The sequence below is a fragment of the Gossypium arboreum genome, chromosome 8 (genome assembly GCF_025698485.1).
Source record: "Gossypium arboreum isolate Shixiya-1 chromosome 8, ASM2569848v2, whole genome shotgun sequence".
In the NCBI taxonomy this organism is placed as follows: Eukaryota; Viridiplantae; Streptophyta; class Magnoliopsida; order Malvales; family Malvaceae; genus Gossypium; species Gossypium arboreum.
In genome coordinates this window covers 64,902,465-64,921,857 of record NC_069077.1, presented here as the reverse complement: position 1 = coordinate 64,921,857, position 19,393 = coordinate 64,902,465, and the positions used below count along the sequence as shown (strand labels likewise).

At 39.8% G+C, this 19,393-nt stretch overlaps 1 non-coding gene across 1 annotated transcript; it reads right to left on the bottom strand.

The window, feature by feature from the left end:
* Positions 1-10,174: 10,174 nt before the first annotated feature.
* Positions 10,175-10,281, bottom strand: LOC128279523 (small nucleolar RNA R71). The gene has a single exon (XR_008269725.1). It is a non-coding gene; the product is annotated as a small nucleolar RNA R71 (small nucleolar RNA).
* Between the last annotated feature and the right edge of the window lie 9,112 nt (positions 10,282-19,393).

The following is a 19,393-nucleotide window of genomic DNA, read 5'->3' as shown; positions in this document are numbered from 1 at the left end:
TTGACCTCTGTGTCTTTATATCTGAATAGGGCTTAGGCCCAATGGGCTCGAGCTGAATTGGGCTTTGGATGGATTCTGATACACCGAGTTTTCCAAACTCACCCCTTCCTCTTCCTCCTTGCGGTGAGCCCTAGTTGGTGGACTTGGAGTCAAGGGATTCAGAGTGGCCATGAAGATGGATTGCCAATTTTAAATAAGTTTAGCATTTAATTTGGATTATTTTATTTTTATTATGTTTAAAGTTGTAATAAGGCCGCTCTTTTTAATTATTTTTATTTTGGGGATTATTAAACCTGGTTAGCACTAGGGTTCGTTTTATAAAAACTACTTGATTTTTAAAAGATCCCGATGACGCATAAAGTTTCCATAAAGTAAATGTTTTTCCAAGGAAATAAATATTTTAAACAAACGTTTTCAACTTAAACATTTTCTTAAGACGGACATAATCAAACGATTTTCTCAAAATTATACGAGATGTTAGAGTGTGGCAATGGTGGTGTGCATGTCTAGGATTGGATCCGGAAGAGCTTGGTACTTAAGCAATCAGATGGACTCACCTCCTCTTTTTACGGTTTCCTACGGTGCCTGACTTCTATTCACTTTAACCTACCTTTAAAAGTGTCTTTACAACACCAACTCCGCTTTTCCAAACTAAATACGGAATGTTTTGAACGCATCAATGTGGCGCATCGATCCGGTCATAACGTCCGTGCCGGGTTTGGGGTGTTACATTTAGTGGTATCGAGCCTGGTTGCAACAACTCGGTTGTGGATCGGTCCAAAATCTTTTCAAAAACTTGGGCCTAAGAAGGGTATTTTTAGAAATGGTAAGTTTTTCAAGATGTTCAAGTTTTTTTCTATTTGTTAAACGGGTTAAATCAATAGTTTTAAAATAAAAGTGTTTTCAAATAAAATCTTTTATTTTCGGTAAACAAAAACATGGTATTTGAAATTTTAAATAGACTGATAAATGAGTGGCACACTGAATCCCCGGCACCAAGTCTGTAAGTATCTTTCTACTCTATATATATACTGTACTTCAACTGTACTGTAAATAATACTATAGATAGTACTGAGCCTTAGAGATAGAGCTATTGATGATGTAGTATTAGGACTACAAGACTGGAACCATAGCTAAATTATGATTGCGCGAAATAACTTTAAAGCTTTATTTGTTCATAAGACATTCGGTATTAAACAGTGAAACCAATAAACTAATGTCATAAAATTCGTGAATCGATAAATCGTTATGAGTACAAGGGCTACTCGAGGAAGAGGCCGTGGTCGAGGCCGAGGTAGCACTCAAGTTGGATCGGCGTCATCGAACTCGTGCCGGTGGTGGGTACGCCCACCACCGATTAATGAAAATGGGCCGTATGACCGGGCTGCAGGGATGACGCTTTGTCTCGTGCCATGTTGAGGGTTTTGGAAAGGGTGGCGGAGCTAACGTCGGGCCCATGAATAGGGGTCCATTTCGAACGACTTGGCCAACTGATTTGAGATTTTTAGGCGATCTCGAGTGGCCCCAAATGTGGCCGAGTCTTGGTTGGAAGCCACAGAGCGGATCATGGACGACCTAGACCGCTCAGAGAGCGAAGTTGAAAGGGCGATGTCGTTCTTTGCGGGATGAAGCGTGTCGATGGTGGATTATTGTGAGAGAAGGTACCCCGGTGAGCGGGTAACATGGGAGCTGTTCAAATGCACCTTTAAGGCGAAATATGTTGGAGCTAGCTATGTAGATGCACGCAGAAAGGAGTTCTGAATCGACTCGTGGAAATAAGACCATTCTTGAATATGAGGCGGAGTTTCTACGATTGAGTCGGTATGCTAATGGCATCGTTTCCACTTGAATATGAGCGCAGCAGACGTTTTGAGGATGGCCTTAGAGATGAGTTAAGGGTGCTCATAGCTCATGCAGAGGAGCGAGATTTATTTGCACTAGTAGAGAAGGCTAAGATAGCCGAGGAAGTGAAGCAAACCGAACGGAGGAATCGTGATAAGGACCGGAATCGGTTCGGGAGGGATCTTTGGACCGGTGCTGTCAGAATCGAAATGTTAAGAGAGCTAGGATGGGGAACCGGTTCGGCGATTCCGGTGAACAGGTGTAGACCGCAAGCTTGTGGAGATTACGGCGAGAATGCATCAAGGAGAGTCTTGGAAGCGTTAAGGGCTTGTTTTCGTTGTGGGTCTAAGGAGCATAGGATTAAGGATTGTCCTAGGAGGGCCACTCCAGCTCAAGTGGCCGAACAAGGGGCTGAGCGACCGGCTCAACCTGTGAGGGATGGACCACCGCCGCCAAGAGGTCGTGGACAAGGTCGTGGAGGTAATGGCCGTGGACGTGGGGCACTGGCGGGGGTATTGGTAACGCGGATGCTCGTCGCCCGACTTTGGTGTATCTTTGCTTCGTCGCCATGAGGAGGGTGACCTTTTGATGTCATAACTGTACGTTTTTTATCTATGGTGTACCTTATCTCGCTCGATTGATGTGGGATCAACCCATTCGTATGTGGCATATAACATTTCGGGGCATCGGGCGTGCACTTCGAGGAGACCGTATGTGGGGTGTGCGTGATAAGTCCTTTAGGTCATTTGGTTAAGGTAGAGAAACTCTTCAAGGAGGTGCCTCTCGGAGATTCAAGGCAAGGTTTTCGTGGGGATTTGATGGAGTTACCGTTTGAAGAATTCGATCGATCCTAGGGATGGATTGGTTGACCAAGCATAAGGCAACTTTGGATTGTGCAACTAAGAGGATGGTGTTAAGAATGTCAATGATGAAGAGGTTATGATCATTGGAGAACGAAGGATTACTTATCCAATGTAGTATCGGCGTTGAGGGTCGAGAAACCGATGCGCAAGGGATGCGAGGCATATCGGCTTTGGTAAGTCAAGTTGAAATCGAGGATCCGATTGTGGAGACCATCGAATCGTTAGGGAATTCGGATGTTTTCCGGAAGAGCTTCTGGATTACCTCCCAATCGGGAAGTTGAGTTTGGAATCGATTTGTTACGAGGACAGCTCCGGTCTCTATTTCACCCTATAGGATGGCACCAAGGAGTTGGTGGAACCAAGGCTCAAATTCAAGAGCTATTAGATAGAGGCTTCATTAGGCCTAGTGTGTCTCCTTGGGGAGCACCGGTCTGTTTGTAAAGAAGAAGGACGGAACGATGCGCATGTGCATCGATTATCGCCATTGAATAAAGCGACGATTAAGAATAAGTATCCACTACCAAGGATTGATGACCTGTTCGATCAATTTAGGGAGCTTCGGTATTCTCCAAAATCGATCTTCGATTCGGATACCATCGCCTAAGGGTAAAAGAAGGGATATTCATAAGACAAAGATTTGAACTCGATATGGACATTATGAGTTTGTGGTCATGCCGTTTGGGCTAACGAACGCACTGCAGCTTTTATGGATCGATGAATCGAGTATTCCAACCTTACTTAGATCGGTTTGTAGTCGTCTTTATCGGCGATATCTTGGTATACTCTGAAACGGAGGCGAAGCATGATGAGCATCTCCGTATTGTGCTGCAAGTGTTAAGGGAGAAGGAGCTCTATGCGAAATTTAGCAAGTGTGAATTCTGGTTGAAAGAGGTAACCTTCCTAGGGCATGTGGTCTCTGCCGAGGGGATTAAGGTGGATCCTCGTAAAATTGAAGCTATTCTGGAATGGAAGCCACCTAGGTCAGTATCAGAAATTCGGAGTTTCCTAGGGTTGGCAGGTTACTACGAAGGTTTGTAGAGGTTTTCGGTAATGGCGCGCCTTGACAAAACTCATAAGGAAAGGAGTACCATTTGTGCGGATCGAGAAACAACAAAAAGCTTTTGATCGCTTGAAAAGGTATTGACCAAGCGCCGGTGTTGATTCAACCGGTGTCTGGGAAGGACTTCACCGTATATAGCGATGCGTCGCATGTGGGGTTAGGTTGCGTACTGATGCAAGAGGGCAAGGTGGTCGCTTATGCATCACGATAGCTTAAGGCTCATGAGGTGAATTACCCTATGCATGATTTGGAGCTAGCAGCGGTGATTTTTGCGTTAAAAATTTGGAGACATTACTTATATGGGGAGAAGTGCATCATATACACAGATCATAAGAGCTTAAAATATTTGTTGACTCAGAAGGAGTTGAACCTTAGGCAACGAAGGTGGGTGGAGTTGCTTAAAGACTACGACTGTTCGATAGAGTACCACCCAGGAAAGGCTAATGTGGTGGCGGATGCATTGAGTCGAAGGGTTGTTACGGATTTGAGAGCCTTGTTCGCACGATTAAGTCTATTCGATGATGGAAGCTTGTTGGAAGAAGCGCAAGTAAGGCCTACTTGGACCTGAGCAGATTAAGGAAAAACGGTTGAAGGACGATTCATTAGCTCTTGGTTCCAAACAAGTTAAGAGTGGTGAGAACGAGGATTTTGGGTTGAACAGTGAAGGAGTTACGTGTTTTCGTGGAAGGGTTTGTATTCCAAAGGATCTGAATTGAGGCGATTAATTCTAAAAGAGGCTCATGGTGGACTCGTGCCATGCATCCTGGAGGAATAAGTTATCTTGAGACTTGCGAGAGGTGTCTTGGTGGCCCGTATTAAAACGAGAGGTGATGAATTTGTTGGGAAATGTCGACGTGCAAGAAGTTAAATTTGAGCACCAACCGCCGTCGGGATTACTACAACCGGTGAAAATTCCACTATGGAAGTGGGAAAGAGTAACAATAGACTTTGTGAGTGGGTTACCTTTGACACCCACTAAGAAAGATTCGGTGTGGGTAGTTGTGGATAGGTTAACAAAATCGCTCATTTCATATTGCTCGCACCGACTACTCACTACAAAAGTTGGCTAAGCTATATGTGGCGGAGGTAGTGCGACTGCATGGGGTGCCAGTGTCAATAATCTCTGATCGAGACCCTAGGTTTACGTCTCGGTTTTGGCGGAAGTTGCAAGAAGCGTTGGGAACACGATTGGATTTTAGCACCACTTTTCACCCACGCATGATGGACAATCGAGAAAGGGTTATTCGAGTTCGGAAGATATGTTGAGAGGTTGTATCATCGATTTTTGTGGAAGTTGGGAGGACTACTTACCATTGGCGGAGTTTATGTACAATAATGACTATCAAACAAGTATTCAGATGGCACCATATGAAGCGCTTTATGGGCGAAGATGTCGACGCCGACGTGTTGGACGAGTTGGGTGAACGACGAGTGCTTGACTGGAATTGGTGGCGGATAATCGAAAGCAAGGTTAAGGCGATAAGGGTCGGTTAAAGGAGACGTCCGATAGGCGTAAGTCGTATGCGATTTGAAGCGCAAAGAGATTGAGTTCATTTGTGGGGATATGGTTTTCTTGAAGGTATCCCTTGGAAGAAAATTTTGAGATTTGGTAAGAAGGGTAAGTCGAGCCCACGGTTTATTGGGCCTTACCGAGTTGTTAAGTTTAGTGGACCGGTGGCTTATCAGCTAGAGTTGCCACGTAATCGCATCGTATCCACGACGTTTTCATGTATCCATGTTGAGGCGGTATCGATCGACCCAACTCATATCATACCGATTCTTTGAAATTGAAGTACACCCGATTTAACCTTCAAGAGGAACCTCTGCAAATACTTGATCGTGACGTCAAGATGTTGAGAAGGAAATCAATTCCACTAGTGAAAGTACTTTGGAGAAACCATGGCAAGGAGGAAGCTACCGGGAGGCGAGGAGGCTATGCAAAGCAACAATACCCTCAATCTGTTTCGATAAGGTAAAATTTCGAGGTCGAAATTTCTTTAAGGAGGTAGAGATGTAACATCCGATTTTCGGGTTTATTCGCGATTTTCAATATTTTGTAAAGATTTTTAAAATTTTGTATTTGGATGTGGAATTAGTATTTTGAGTAGGTAAATGGGCTTATAGAAGGCCCATGAGTTGGCCAAAACCTAGTTGAATTTTTGGAATTTTAGACTTAGGAGTTAGGGGTTCTGGCTAAGTGGCCTTAAGTGGAGTGATGGGTAAATTGCATCACAAAAAGAGCCTTGGTTAAGTGGCAAGGGTGACACCACTAGGCTCCTAGAAAAGTGGCGTGTGGAGCTTTGGGAAGGCAAGGGATCGATTCCCTGTGTTGGCAAATAGATGCATTTATTTTTTAGTGCAGGAGGGGTAAGTGTTGGAGTTCGGTGGATTACGCTAAAGGAGAGTTGGATCGGTTTAAATGCTTGGATTAAGGAGGGATAAGGGAGAGATTTAAGGGATTTGGATGAGGCTAGAGTTGGCGAATTATGGGAATTGAAGAGGGAAAAATCGGCAGGGGGCTATGTTGTTAGTATTTCGGCACTTAGGGTATTGAGTGGTGCTGTTTTTCTTCTGCTTTAACACCTTAGGGTTGTTTTTCCTCTCTTTTTTCCTCTCTAGCCAAAACTACCACTTCTTCTATTCCTCTTCTTCTATTTTTTCTTTCTTCTTCTTCAAAACTATCCATCATACCTGCTATTCATCAATACTTTTGCCGAATCCATAAAAGCCGAAATCCTATGATCATTGCTTGTGCCGATTTCTTCAAAGCCAGGTTCTCCTATGTTCTTTTGTTTTTATTAATTTGCAATTATCTTTTCTTAATCCTAGATCTCTGACCGCAATTCTACTTCAAGGTTGTAGCCCCACATTATCATCTTCTTCATCACACAAAAGCCGAAAAACCATAGATTTGGGGGCTTATAGCGAAACTTCAAGACTTTGGGGAATCGAGTTCTACCGTCGCTTGATAGATAAATCTACACTAGATTGCGTGGAAATCAAGTGGGAGTAAGGGTAAGTACGTATCATCTCGGATCTGTTCTTATTTTGCAAAGTTAAGAAAAGTCAAGTCCCTAAAATTAGGGAGGTCATCGATTTGGGCATATGGCTCTAAGAGTCTTTAAGCGATGTTTTCTTTCGGTGACTAGAGTCTTCTTAAGCGTTGAATCTAAGGCGTGGTTCATTGGAGCAATCGGATTGAGCTAACTATCGATTTTGGCAAAAGGTAAGGTTTCAAAGGTTTTTAGGGATATGGTTCGATCATGGATAAGTAAGTTTTGGGGTTTAGTGATTATGGTTTGTAAATAAGAACTGTGCTAATAAATTGTAGGACATCGAAGGGATCTCGAAGCGATCGTCATGAATCGGTGTGTCTTGAACACCCTTTCTTAGTTCAATTCGGCAAAAGCCGAAATGTGAAATCGGCATTTCATGGTCATGTAAGTATGTGAATGCTCTCAAGTCATAGAGGAATTGTTAGATCGGCACCGCAAGGTGGTAAGCACGTTCAGCGTGATGCTTTAGCGTTTTGGAAAAAGGGGCTTGATGGGCCAAAAGCGGGCCCAATGGGCTTACTGGACCAATATGGGTAAGAGATGGGCAAATTAGCTTCGTTAGGTAGATGGTGGAATCAAATTGCATAAAACCGATAAAAATTACGGAATTAGCTTGTGCAAGAGCGTAGATCACGAAATTACCCTAAAGAGCAAAATTACCAAATTACCCCTAAAGAGCAAAATTACCGATATACCCTAGGGTTTTAAATTGGTGAATCGCATGATTGATCAATGTTGTATTTTACATGATATGCTTTTATTAATATCTCATTGCATGGGGTTGGGGTATTAATGGAGGAAGTATCTTGAAAGTGGTTCATCCACGATTGGAGGCTTTGCCTCAATCGATCGAATTTGAGTGCTGCTGTCGCAACTGTGTGTGTGAGGGTGGGTGGGTTGAGATATTCCCACATGGTGTGTAGGGCTGGTGCAGGCGGTGTAGCGGTTGGTGGGTTGAGTAGTCTCCCTGATGGGCTTGCATTCATTATTTCATTGATACTCATGTTATCGAACTGGGCCTATGGGCCACATTGTTATGTAAAAGGGCTAAGGCCTTGCCATGTGATTCGAAAAGGGCTTGACCCATCGTGTCTTGTTATCTGAATAGGGCTTAGGCCCAATGGGCTCGAGCTGAATTGGGCTTTGGATGGGTTTCAGATACACCGAGTTTTCCAAACTCACCCCTTCCTCTTCCTCCTTGCGGGTGAGCCCTAGTTGGTGGACTTGGAGTCAAGGGATTGAGTGGCCATGAAGATGGATTGCCAATTTTAAATAAGTTTAGCATTTGATTTGGATTATTTTATTTTATTATGTTTAAAGTTGTAATAAGGCCGCTCTTTTTAATTATTTTTATTTTGGGGATTATTAAACTGGTTAGCACTAGGGTTCGTTTTATAAAAACTACTTGATTTTTAAAAGATCACGATGACGCATAAAGTTTCCATAAAGTAAATGTTTTTCCAAGGAAATAAATATTTTAAACAAACGTTTTCAACTTAAACATTTTCTTAAGACGGACATAATCAAACGATTTTCTCAAAATTATACGAGATGTTAGAGTGTGGCAATGGTGGTGTGCATGTCTAGGATTGGATCCGGAAGAGCTTGGTACTTAAGCAAATCAAGCGGACTCACCTCCTCTTTTTTCGGTTTCCTACACCGGTGCATGACTTCTATTCACTTTAACCTACCTTTAAAAGTGTCTTTACAACACCAACTCAGCTTTTCCAAACTAAGTAATACGGAATGTTTTGAACGCATCAATGTGGCGCATCAGATCCGGTCATAACGTCCAGGCCGGGTTTGGGGTGTTACATTCTTTATGTTTTGTATTCTTTATTATTCTGAGATGTTTTCTTATTTAGTTATGAACTAAAACCCCTAAATACCTAAGGGGAATGAAACCTAAGATGAATCTTGTTATTATTTTCTGAATTGTATGATAAATATTTAACTTGTTCTTAATTATGTATTCTTAATTCTTGTTTTGATACCCCAGGATACTGATTCAAGATAAGCTCTTATTCAGAGGAGGAATAGACTCTGTCTAAGAGTACATTTGTCATAATTAAGTAGAGTTGATTGCGTGCCTAAACATAGGGTGACAAGATTTTTCTGGATTAGGGTGAAACCTAATAAGGGGATCCATAGATCGAGTTAATGCAACCCTAGGGTGTTAATTAGAGAAAGGTCTCAATTATTCAATCTAGGGATTAGACGTTATTAGTCTTGAATAGGGATAATAACATAACTTAGGGATCTCTACGGAACGGTTAAATGAATAAATCGTCCGATTCAGAGCCAGAATAACAAGTACATCTAGGTGGATTTTTCCTTAGGTATTGTCCTAATTCAATCGATTTTCCAAAAAAAAATTCCTCAATTCCATTCTTTGTGAATTCTTAGTTTAGATAATTAGTTAGTTAAAACAAAAAACTCTTTATTCTTAGGCTAGATAATAAAAAGACAGTCATTACTAGTACTTTTATTTCCTTTGGGTTTGACAATCCGATCTTGCTAAAACTATACTACTATTCGATAGGTACACTTGCCTACATCGTGATAATGTTAGTTTCAAGAACGATTAATTATAAATATTTAAAACCTATCACGAAATCACACGATCAAGTTTTTGTCGCCGTTTATGGGGAACTAAAATATTAGGAACACTCAATTTTTATTACTTTAGCCATTTATTTTTCTTGCAATCTAATTTTATTTTTAATTTTATTCCAATTTACTAACTTTCTTTTTCTTTTTTCTGACACGTTTTTATAGTTTATGACTAGAAGAAACCTGTCAGGACCACTACTTTTTGATGAAGAAATCGATCGCACAGTTCGCAGAAACCAAAGAGAAATAAGGCAAAACCCAAGATACATAGAGAATGTGCAAGAAGACGATACTCAACCCTCAACCGCAGAGATGGCTGAAAACCAAGACAATCAGCTACCTCCTGCAATTGCGGCTAATCAAAATCCTGCTCCACTCACTATGTATGATAATGCTAAACATTCTTTAATAGGAACTGAATCAAGCATAGTTAGACCTGCTATAGCTGCCAATACTTTTGAACTAAAACCTAACACAATTCAAATGATACAACAGTTTGTTCAGTTTGATGGTTTGCAGGATGAAGATCCCAACGCTCACTTGGAAAACTTTTTGGAACTATACGATACATTTAAAATTAATGGTGTTTCTGATGATGCCATTCGTCTTCGGTTATTCCTTTTCTCATTGAGGAACAAAGCTAAATAGAGGTTGAACTCGTTACCACGAGGGTCAATTACTACTTGGGAACAAATGACCAAAAAAGTTTACTAAAATATTTTCCATAGGCTAAAACGGCTAAATTACGTAATGATATCTCTTCTTTTATTCAGATAGATTTAGAAACACTCTACGATGCATGGGAGAGATACAAGGACCTTTTGAGAAGGTGCCCTTACCATGGGTTACAGCTTTGGCTTCAGGTTCAAACATTCCATAATGGCCTGAATCCTTCGACTCGGCAAATGGTTGAAGCAGCTGCTGGCGGAACCATCAATAATAAAACACCTGAAGATGCTTATGAGTTTATAGAGGAGATGTCACTAAATAACTATCAGTGGCAAGCCATGAGGACAAAGCCAACAAAAGCAGCTGGTGTTTATAACGTTGATTCGGTCACATTGCTCTCTAATCAGGTAGAACTCTTGAATAAGAAAATTGATGGTTTTCTTAGTTCTTAACAGGTTAACCCAGTAGTGCAGTGCGGAGCAAGTGGAGGTGGAACAAGCCAATCAGAATACCAACCTTATGGCCACAACATCGATAATGAGCTATTAAATTACATGGGTAATAATCCTCGACCTCAAAACAATCCATATAGTAACACATATAATGCAGGTTGGAGGAACCACCCAAATTTCTCATGGGGAGGCCAAGGAAACCAGAGACCACCTCCAGGCTACCAACAACCACCCTACCAATAGGAAAAGAAACCAAACCTTGAAGAGATGCTCTCAAAGTTTATATCGATGCCAGAAACTCGTTTCTAGAATACCAAGAAAGCAAGAATCAACAAGCATTGATCCAAGGGCTCGAAACGCAGATAGGCCAGCTGTCCAAACTAATTTCGGAAAGACCACTAGGAAGTTTACCTAGTAACACCAAATCAAAAGAGCATGTAAAAGCAGTTACACTAAGGAGTGGGAAAGTATCAGTGGAATCTGAAAAGAAGCTAACATAAGAATCTGTGACAAGCGAAAGGGGGGAAGAAAAACACGAAAATAGTGACAACCCAGTGTCGAAGAAACATAAGCCACTAGTTCCATACCTAGCAAAATTTAAAAAATACTGCATTGATGCACAATTCGGTAAGTTTCTTGAACTTTTTAAGCAATTACATATCAACTTACCTTTTGTTGAAGCCATCTCGCAGATGCCTACCTACGTAAAATTTTTAAAGGAGCTTCTAACAAATAAAAGAAGTTTGAGGACTTATCTACAGTAGAACTCAATGAGGAGTGCTCAGCCATACTCCAAAACAAGTTGCCAACCAAACTGAAAGATCCAAGAAGTTTCACTATCCCTTGCTTAATTGGTAGTCTAAATGTTGAGAAAGCACTAGCTGATTTAGGCGCTAGCATTAATTTGATGCCATATAAAATGTTCAAACAACTTGGTCTTGGGGAACCTAAACCTACTAGGATGAGTATTTAATTAGCCGATAGATCTGTTAAATATCATAGAGGTATTATAGAAGACATACCTGTGAAAGTAAATAAATTCATATTTTATGTTGACTTTGTTATGCTTGACATGGATGAAGATGTGGAAGTGCCCTTAATTTTAGGGCGCCCATTTTTAGCCACTGCTAGGGCTATAATCGATGTGGGAGATGGTAAATTGGTACTTAGAGTGGGTGACGAGGAGATTATATTTAAAATTTATGATGCTATGAGGTTTTTTAGGGAGCAGGATGACTCATATTATTTTATTGACTCTATTGATCATACTACTCAAGACTCTTTTTAGGAATTGTACAGAAAGACATGACGGAACTGTATCTAGCTCAAGAAGAGGAGACAAATGATGAACCTAATGAGCATTCTTCAGGACAAGTAGAATATGAGGGCATTAAGATAAACAATGAACTTAAGCAAAAACCCTCTATTGAAGAGCCTCCCAAACTGGAACTTAAACAATTAGCAAACCACTTGGAATACGCATTCCATGGAAATAATTCTACATTACCAGTTATTATTGCTTCTAACTTGCAACCCAAGGAAAAAGAGGAATTAATCCAAGTATTAAAAGAACACAAAAAGGCCATAGCATGGAAAATTTCCGACATTAATGGAATCAACCCTTCTTTTTGTACCCACAAGATTTTGATGGAAGATGAATACAAACCATGTGTGCAAACTCAAAGACGACTGAACCCAAACATGAAGGAAGTTGTTAAAGCTAAGGTAATTAAACTTCTAGATGCTGGAATTATTTATCCTATTTCTGACAGTTCTTGGGTAAGTCCAGTGCAGGTTGTCCCTAAGAAAGGAGGCATGACGGCTGTGACCAATGAGAAGAATGAATTAATCCCAACAAGGACAGTCATGGGATGGAGAGTTTGCATTGACTACAGGAAACTGAATGGTGCAACAAGAAAAGATCACTTCCCCTTGCCATTCATTGGCCAAATGTTGGAAAGACTATCCGGGCACATGTACTACTGCTTTCTAGACGGACTCTTTGGTTACTTCCAAATCCCAATAGCTCCTGAAGATCAAGAAAAGACGACATTCACATGCCCATATGGTACATTTACTTATTGTAGAATGCCTTTTGGATTATGTAATGCTCCTGCCACTTTTCAGCATTGTATGATGGCCATCTTTGACGAAGTCGTGGAAGATATCATGGAAGTATTTATGGACGATTTATCAGTATTCGGTAACTCTTTCCATCTGTGCCTTAAAAATTTAAAACTAGTTTTAATAAGATGTGAGGAAACGAATCTTGTGCTTAACTGGGAGAAATGTCACTTCATGGTTCAAGAAGGTATTATATTAGAGCATAAAATTTCTAGTAAAGGGATAAAGATGGACAAATCTAAAATAGAAACAATCGAAAAGTTACCCCCTCCTAGTTCGGTTAAGGCTATTATAAGCTTTTTAGAACATGCTGGTTTTTGTAGAAGATTTATTAAGGATTTTTCTAAAATAGCTAAGCCTTTGACTAAATTGCTAGAAAAAGATATACCTTTTAATTTCAATCGGGAGTGCTCAGAAGCATTTAATACTTTAAAGGATAAATTAATTAATGCTCCAATTATATTTGCACCTGATTGGAACTTACCATTTGAATTAATGTGTGATATGTGTGACTTTGCAGTAGGTATAGTATTGGGACAGCAAAGAGACAAGCATTTTCAACCTATCTATTATGACTACAAAACTTTGACAGCTGCACAAGAGAATTATACTACTACAGAAAAAGAATTGCTAGCTGTGGTTTTTGCATTAGATAAATTTCAATCATATCTCATATTGTCTAAAGTCGTTGTTTACACTGACCATTCCGCCCTTCGCTACCTTTTAACTAAAACTGATGCAAAACCTCTACTCATTCGATGGATTCTCCTATTGCATGAATTTGACTTGGAAATTCAGGATAAGAAAGGAGCTGAAATCTCGCGGCTGATCATCTATCCAGGCTTGAGAACTCTAATACCAAGGAACTAAATAAAGTTAAAATAAATGATTCGTTTTCCTGAAGAAAAATTTTTCGCTATATTTGACTCCGAGGTACCTTGGTTTGCAGACATTGCAAATTTTATAGCTGCTAACATTATCCCAAAAGGGTTAACACACCAGCAAAAGAAGCGATTATTTAATGATGTGAAAAACTACTTTTGGGACGACCCATTTCTTTTTCGCAGATGTGCAGATCAAGTCATTAGAAGATGCATTACAAGATCTAAAACATCAAAAATATTGGAACATTACCACTCAGGGCCAACTGGAGGACACTATAGTGGAACTAAGACCGCACATAAAATACTTGAATCCGATTTTTACTGGCCCTCATTATTCAAAGACGCTAACAGGTACGTTACTTCATGTGACAAATGCCAACAGACAGGTAACATATCTAAACGTGATGAAATGCCTCAAAATTATATGCTTTCATGTGAAATATTTGACGTTTGGGGTATCGATTTCATGGGCCCATTCCCCAGTTCATTTGGGAATAAATACATCTTAGTAGCAGTTGATTATATGTCCAAATGGGTGGAAGCCCAAGCTCTACCTACTAATGATGCTAGAGTGGTAGTAGTTTCCTTAAGAAACTCTTCTCAAGATTCGGAACACCTAGAGCAATTATCAGTGAGAGGGGCACTCATTTTTGTAATACCCAATTTGAAAAAACTCATAAGAAATATGGAGTTCATCATAGAACAGCCACCCCATACCATCCTCAAACTAGCGGACATGTTGAAGTGGCAAACTGAGAAATCAAACAGATCCTTGAAAAAACAGTAGAATCAAATAGAAAATATTGGGCAATGAAAGTAGATGATGCCTTATGGGCCTAAGAACTACTTTTAAGACACCCATAGGGACATCACCTTATGGACTTGTTTATGGAAAAAGTTGTCATCTACCATTCGAACTAGAGCATAAAGCTTTTTGGGCTATTAAATTTCTAAACCTTGATCCCGAACTTGCAGGAAAAAATAGGTTGATGCAGCTAAACAAACTTGATGAGTGGCGAGCCAATGCATACGAAAACTCACGCCTATACAAGGAAGCAACAAAGCGGCGCCATGACACTCGTTTAAAGCAACAACGACAATTTGAAGTTGGAGATCTTGTCCTCCTATACAACTCAAGACTCAAATTGTTCCCTAAGAAACTTAAATCACGATGGTCAGGACCTTTCGTAATTCAATTTGTTCTTCCATATGGCACAATAGAGAATAGAGGTAAGTCACCCATCACATAGTACTTTCAAAGTCAATGGACATCGTCTTAAACTTTATGACGGGGAGAATTTTAAAAATGATGGAGAGGAGCTACGACTCCACAACCTGCCCTGAATAAACCAAGAAGGTAACAGTCGAGCTTAGACTATAAACAAGCGCTTCTCGAGAGGCAACCCAGGTACTAACGATTTTAAATTATTTAAATTTCAATTTTCAAACATCTAGGTCACTAACAGAGTCTTTGAAGCACAGGTTCCTAACTCCACATGGTAGATCACACGGCAGTGCTTAAGGCCATGTGACCACCACGGACGGAAACATAGCTGTACGACACGGCCGTGCGAAAACAAGGGTACAAGTTATCTTTCCTGACACGGGATACGATAAGTGGCCACGGACGTACGACCTGGCCGTGGTCAAATCTGCCAAATGCATACGGCCATGCGATATGCCCGTGTCTATCACCGGTGGACAACACTGTCAAAATAACACGAGCGTGCGCAGAACTACACGATCGTGGGAGAAGCGAACCACATCATACACGATTGTGTAACATGATCATGTAGCCATACGGCCTAGACACATGGGCATGCCCGAAGGCCGTGTGACGACATCTCACTTCGCGATAAACATGGGCGGGACAATCCACACGGGCGTGTGAACCGGCCATCCCACTTGGAAAAAAATTTAGATTATTGATTTTATTTTATTTATTTTTGAAGATTCTTTTGTTTTTAAAATGCCTTATCTTTATGATTACCATCAAATTATTCCCCCAATTATCCTTTTGTCCTTCAGAATCATGTTTGTCCTCTAGTTGTATTTTCAGCAACTCGCTCTCGCTAATCCAGGAATTTCATTCATTTTCAACTCAAGAAGTTTCACTTCTCTCCCTATCTTATTTTTTATACTCTAATATCTATCTTTGTACATTGAGGGCAATATACATCTTAAGTGTTGGGGGTATTTATTTCACTATCAGAAAAATCCCTAAATGACTACCTTGTTCTTTTGAAAAGCTCTCATATCATATTTAGGATAAATTTTGATTGATTTTTGATTTTTGTTGATATATCTGGAATTAAAACATAGGCATTTATGCATTGATTGTTTAAACTTTTAGACATTAGAGAATCAAGCATGATAAGTTGATTTTTAAGAATTTAAAATCATAGGTTGTTTCCCCAAAGTTTAGGTATTACTTTGAGTCGGAATTCACAAGTTTTAAACATCAAAAAGCCATAATTTTTGTGAGATTTTTGAGCGTTTTGAGCATCTATTAATTCTTTCATGCTCACTTTTATTTTGCTTTGAGTGCGTCAGTATTGAACTTTATTATAGAACTTGCTTGATTATGCACGTCGAGACCACTCCATTTCATTTGATATGTCAAAATGATTAAGGCACTTAGGATTAACCCACTCATGCCATGAAAAGGCTACCTCCACGATTAACCCTTAGTAAATCCCCTTGAGCCTAACAAGCCATTTCTTGCATTACCCTTAATATTAACCCTAAACCCATTATTATTAAAATCCCTTAAATTAATCCATATTTTTCTCGAGATTTGAGTTGAATAAATTGCTTAGCTATGTCTTGTTCTTAATAGTTAGTCTATGTTATTTAACTTGTTCTTAAAAAAAAAAAACTATGTATAAACATTAGTAATTGCATATTCTGAGAAGAAGCTCTGTTGTACACAAGTGATATTAACTCTTTTTCTAGTTAGACAATTTTTCAATTCAATCTCGATTCTAACCCTTTCTTTCATCTTGTGACCACACCCCCTAACCAAGCCTCATTACAACCCTCTAAAGACCTTTTGGTTGATGTTTCATCTCAAAGATTTGATTTTCATGCAAGCGTATGGTAATGACTTTTCATTATTGACTATTGAGTGCTTCATTTATTGTCCTTAAAACACCTCGAGTGATTTAAGTCAATCTTTAATGAGGATGTGAAACTCTGTGATATTCTGAATCAAAGGTAATTACTTAAAAGAAGAGAGACATCTATGTTTTCAGCAGAAAATGCTCAACTTGGAATGTTGAAACTTTTATGTTCTTTCAGTTGAATTCTCAATTTATGATTACCTATGAATTATTTTGAGATATTATCGATAGAAATTATAAGTTGAGAAGAATTTATTTTGATTATGAGTTAAGAATTTTGCTTGAGGACAAGCAAATGCTTAAGTGTGGGGGTATTTGATAAACCGTAATTTATACTTATTTTTACCCCATGTTTAACGCATTTTATGGGTGATTTCCTATTAGAATTGGTGAATTCGATGCTCCTAATGCTTTAATTTCATGTTTTATACTTAGGAGAGCATAAGAGAGCAAAAGGAACGAGAAACGGGCCAAAATTGGAGAAAATGGGCTAAAGTACGAAATCAACACGGCCTAGACCTCCTCACACGGGCAAACCACACGGCCATGTCAATTTGGCAGGCTCAAGCACGGCCTGAAGTAATCGAACACGGGTGTGTCACACAGGCGTGTCCCTGCCGAGCCCAAGTTGAGTCCAATTCGGAAAATCCTAATTTTGAGGGCTCTTAGGCATTCCGAAGCCTATAAATACACCCTAAAGGAGAAAAAAAAGGGAGTCACAGAATAGGGAGTAAGGAATTACTCCAAGAAAGCTGATTGATCCATCTCAGAAGCTGGATTTACCATCAAGACTGAAGATCTCTCCTCAATTTCCCTATCAAGAGTTTTGGTTTTCTTTATGTTTTGTATTCTTTATCATTCTGAGACGTTTTCTTATTTAGTTATGAACTAAAACCCATAAATACCTAAGGGGAATGAAACCTAAGACGAATCTTGTTATTATTTTCTGAATTGTATGATAAATATTTAACTTGTTCTTAATTATGTGTTCTTAATTCTTGTTTTGATATCCCAGGATATTGATTCAAGATAAGCTCTTATTCAGAGGAGGAATAAACCCTGTCTAAGTACATTTGTCATAATTATGCGGAGTTGATTGCGTGCCTAGACATAGGGTGACAAGATTTTGCCGAATTAGGGTGAAACCTAATAAGGGGATCCATAGATTGAGTTAATGCAACCCTAGGATATTAATTAGAGAAAGGTCTCAATTATTCAATCTAGGAATTAGACGTTATTAGTCTTGAATAGGGATAATAACGTAACTTAGGTATCTCTACGAAACAAGTTAAATGAACAAATCGTCTGATTCGGAGCCAGAATAACAAGTATAGTCTAGGTGGATTTTTCCTTAGGTATTGTCTTAATTCAATCGATTTTCCCAAAAGCAATTCTCCAATTCCATTTTCTGTGAACTCTTAGTTTAGATAATTAGTTAGTTAAAAAAAATCTATTTATTCTTAGGCTAGATAATATAAAGACAATCATTACTAGTACTTTTAGTTCCTTTGGGTTCGACAATCCAGTCTTGCTAAAACTATACTATTGTTCGAGAGGCACACTTGCCTACATCGCGATAATAATTAGTTTCAAGAACGATTAATTATAAATATTTAAAACCTATCACGAAATCACGCGATCAATGGTAGTTAAGAACTATTTACCTTTTGAAATCCCGAGTCCTACTGCTAATAGATTTAAGTCAATTTAAATAAATCCCCAAATAAAAATAAAAATAAAAACTTAAAATGGCCTTATTACATAAAATTTACCCAAATAAAACTACCTTTACTAGAAATCAAAAACGAGAAACATAAACAGTGGTGTGGCCATCTCCGAGTCCCTCACAGCACTAACCCGCCTAAGGATTACCTGTACAGATAAGCAAAAGAGTGAGTTTATGGAAACTCAGTGTGTAATCCCTATTTATCGAGCAGTAAATCATGCAGTGCAAACAGTCTAGGCCTAAGCCCTTATTAGTAGCAATATCAGTGTGGGCCTTAGCCGAAGTCAATACAGTATTAGAGATGTAAACAAAGATCCTGCCCATCTATCCTCTACATTCCACTTCATCCAACCCTACACTCCATGTGGGGATAAAATTGACCCACCCATCCCTACACTCCAGAATATAGCACCTGTTGCGGCACTAAACAATAAATGCAGCAGAGCTGCCAGTACAGTACACTTCCTCCAAACATATCAAGCCTTCCCCCATGCAACATGTCATGTCATAATATATACGTGTATGCAAAATGTCATGCTCGAACACAGTCAAATATAGCATAGGGGTATATCAATCATTTTACCTCTAGGGTATAACTGTCATTTCATCGGTATGGGATCTAAGTGTACTTACCGACTCATCAGTAGGCCCACAGTCATCTTAGGCGACCCATGCGACCTTAACAGTCAAACAGTTGAAATGGGCCCAAAGCCCATAATACGGCCCATGTGGGCCTCCACGCCTGTGTGGCCCATTAAACCCAAAAATGGCCTTGGTCGTGTGATCTACACAACCTGGCCCACAAAACTCCACACATCTGTGTGGTTTACCCATATGGGGCCCACGAGCCCGTGGGGCCCATACGGCCTATTTTTGTCCAAAGTTGCGTAAAATGACCTAAACCCACAAAATCGCTCGTAGTGTTCTCCACAATCACATGCTCGAGCTTATGCATTTAGATGACCACGTGAGCGAGCGCACG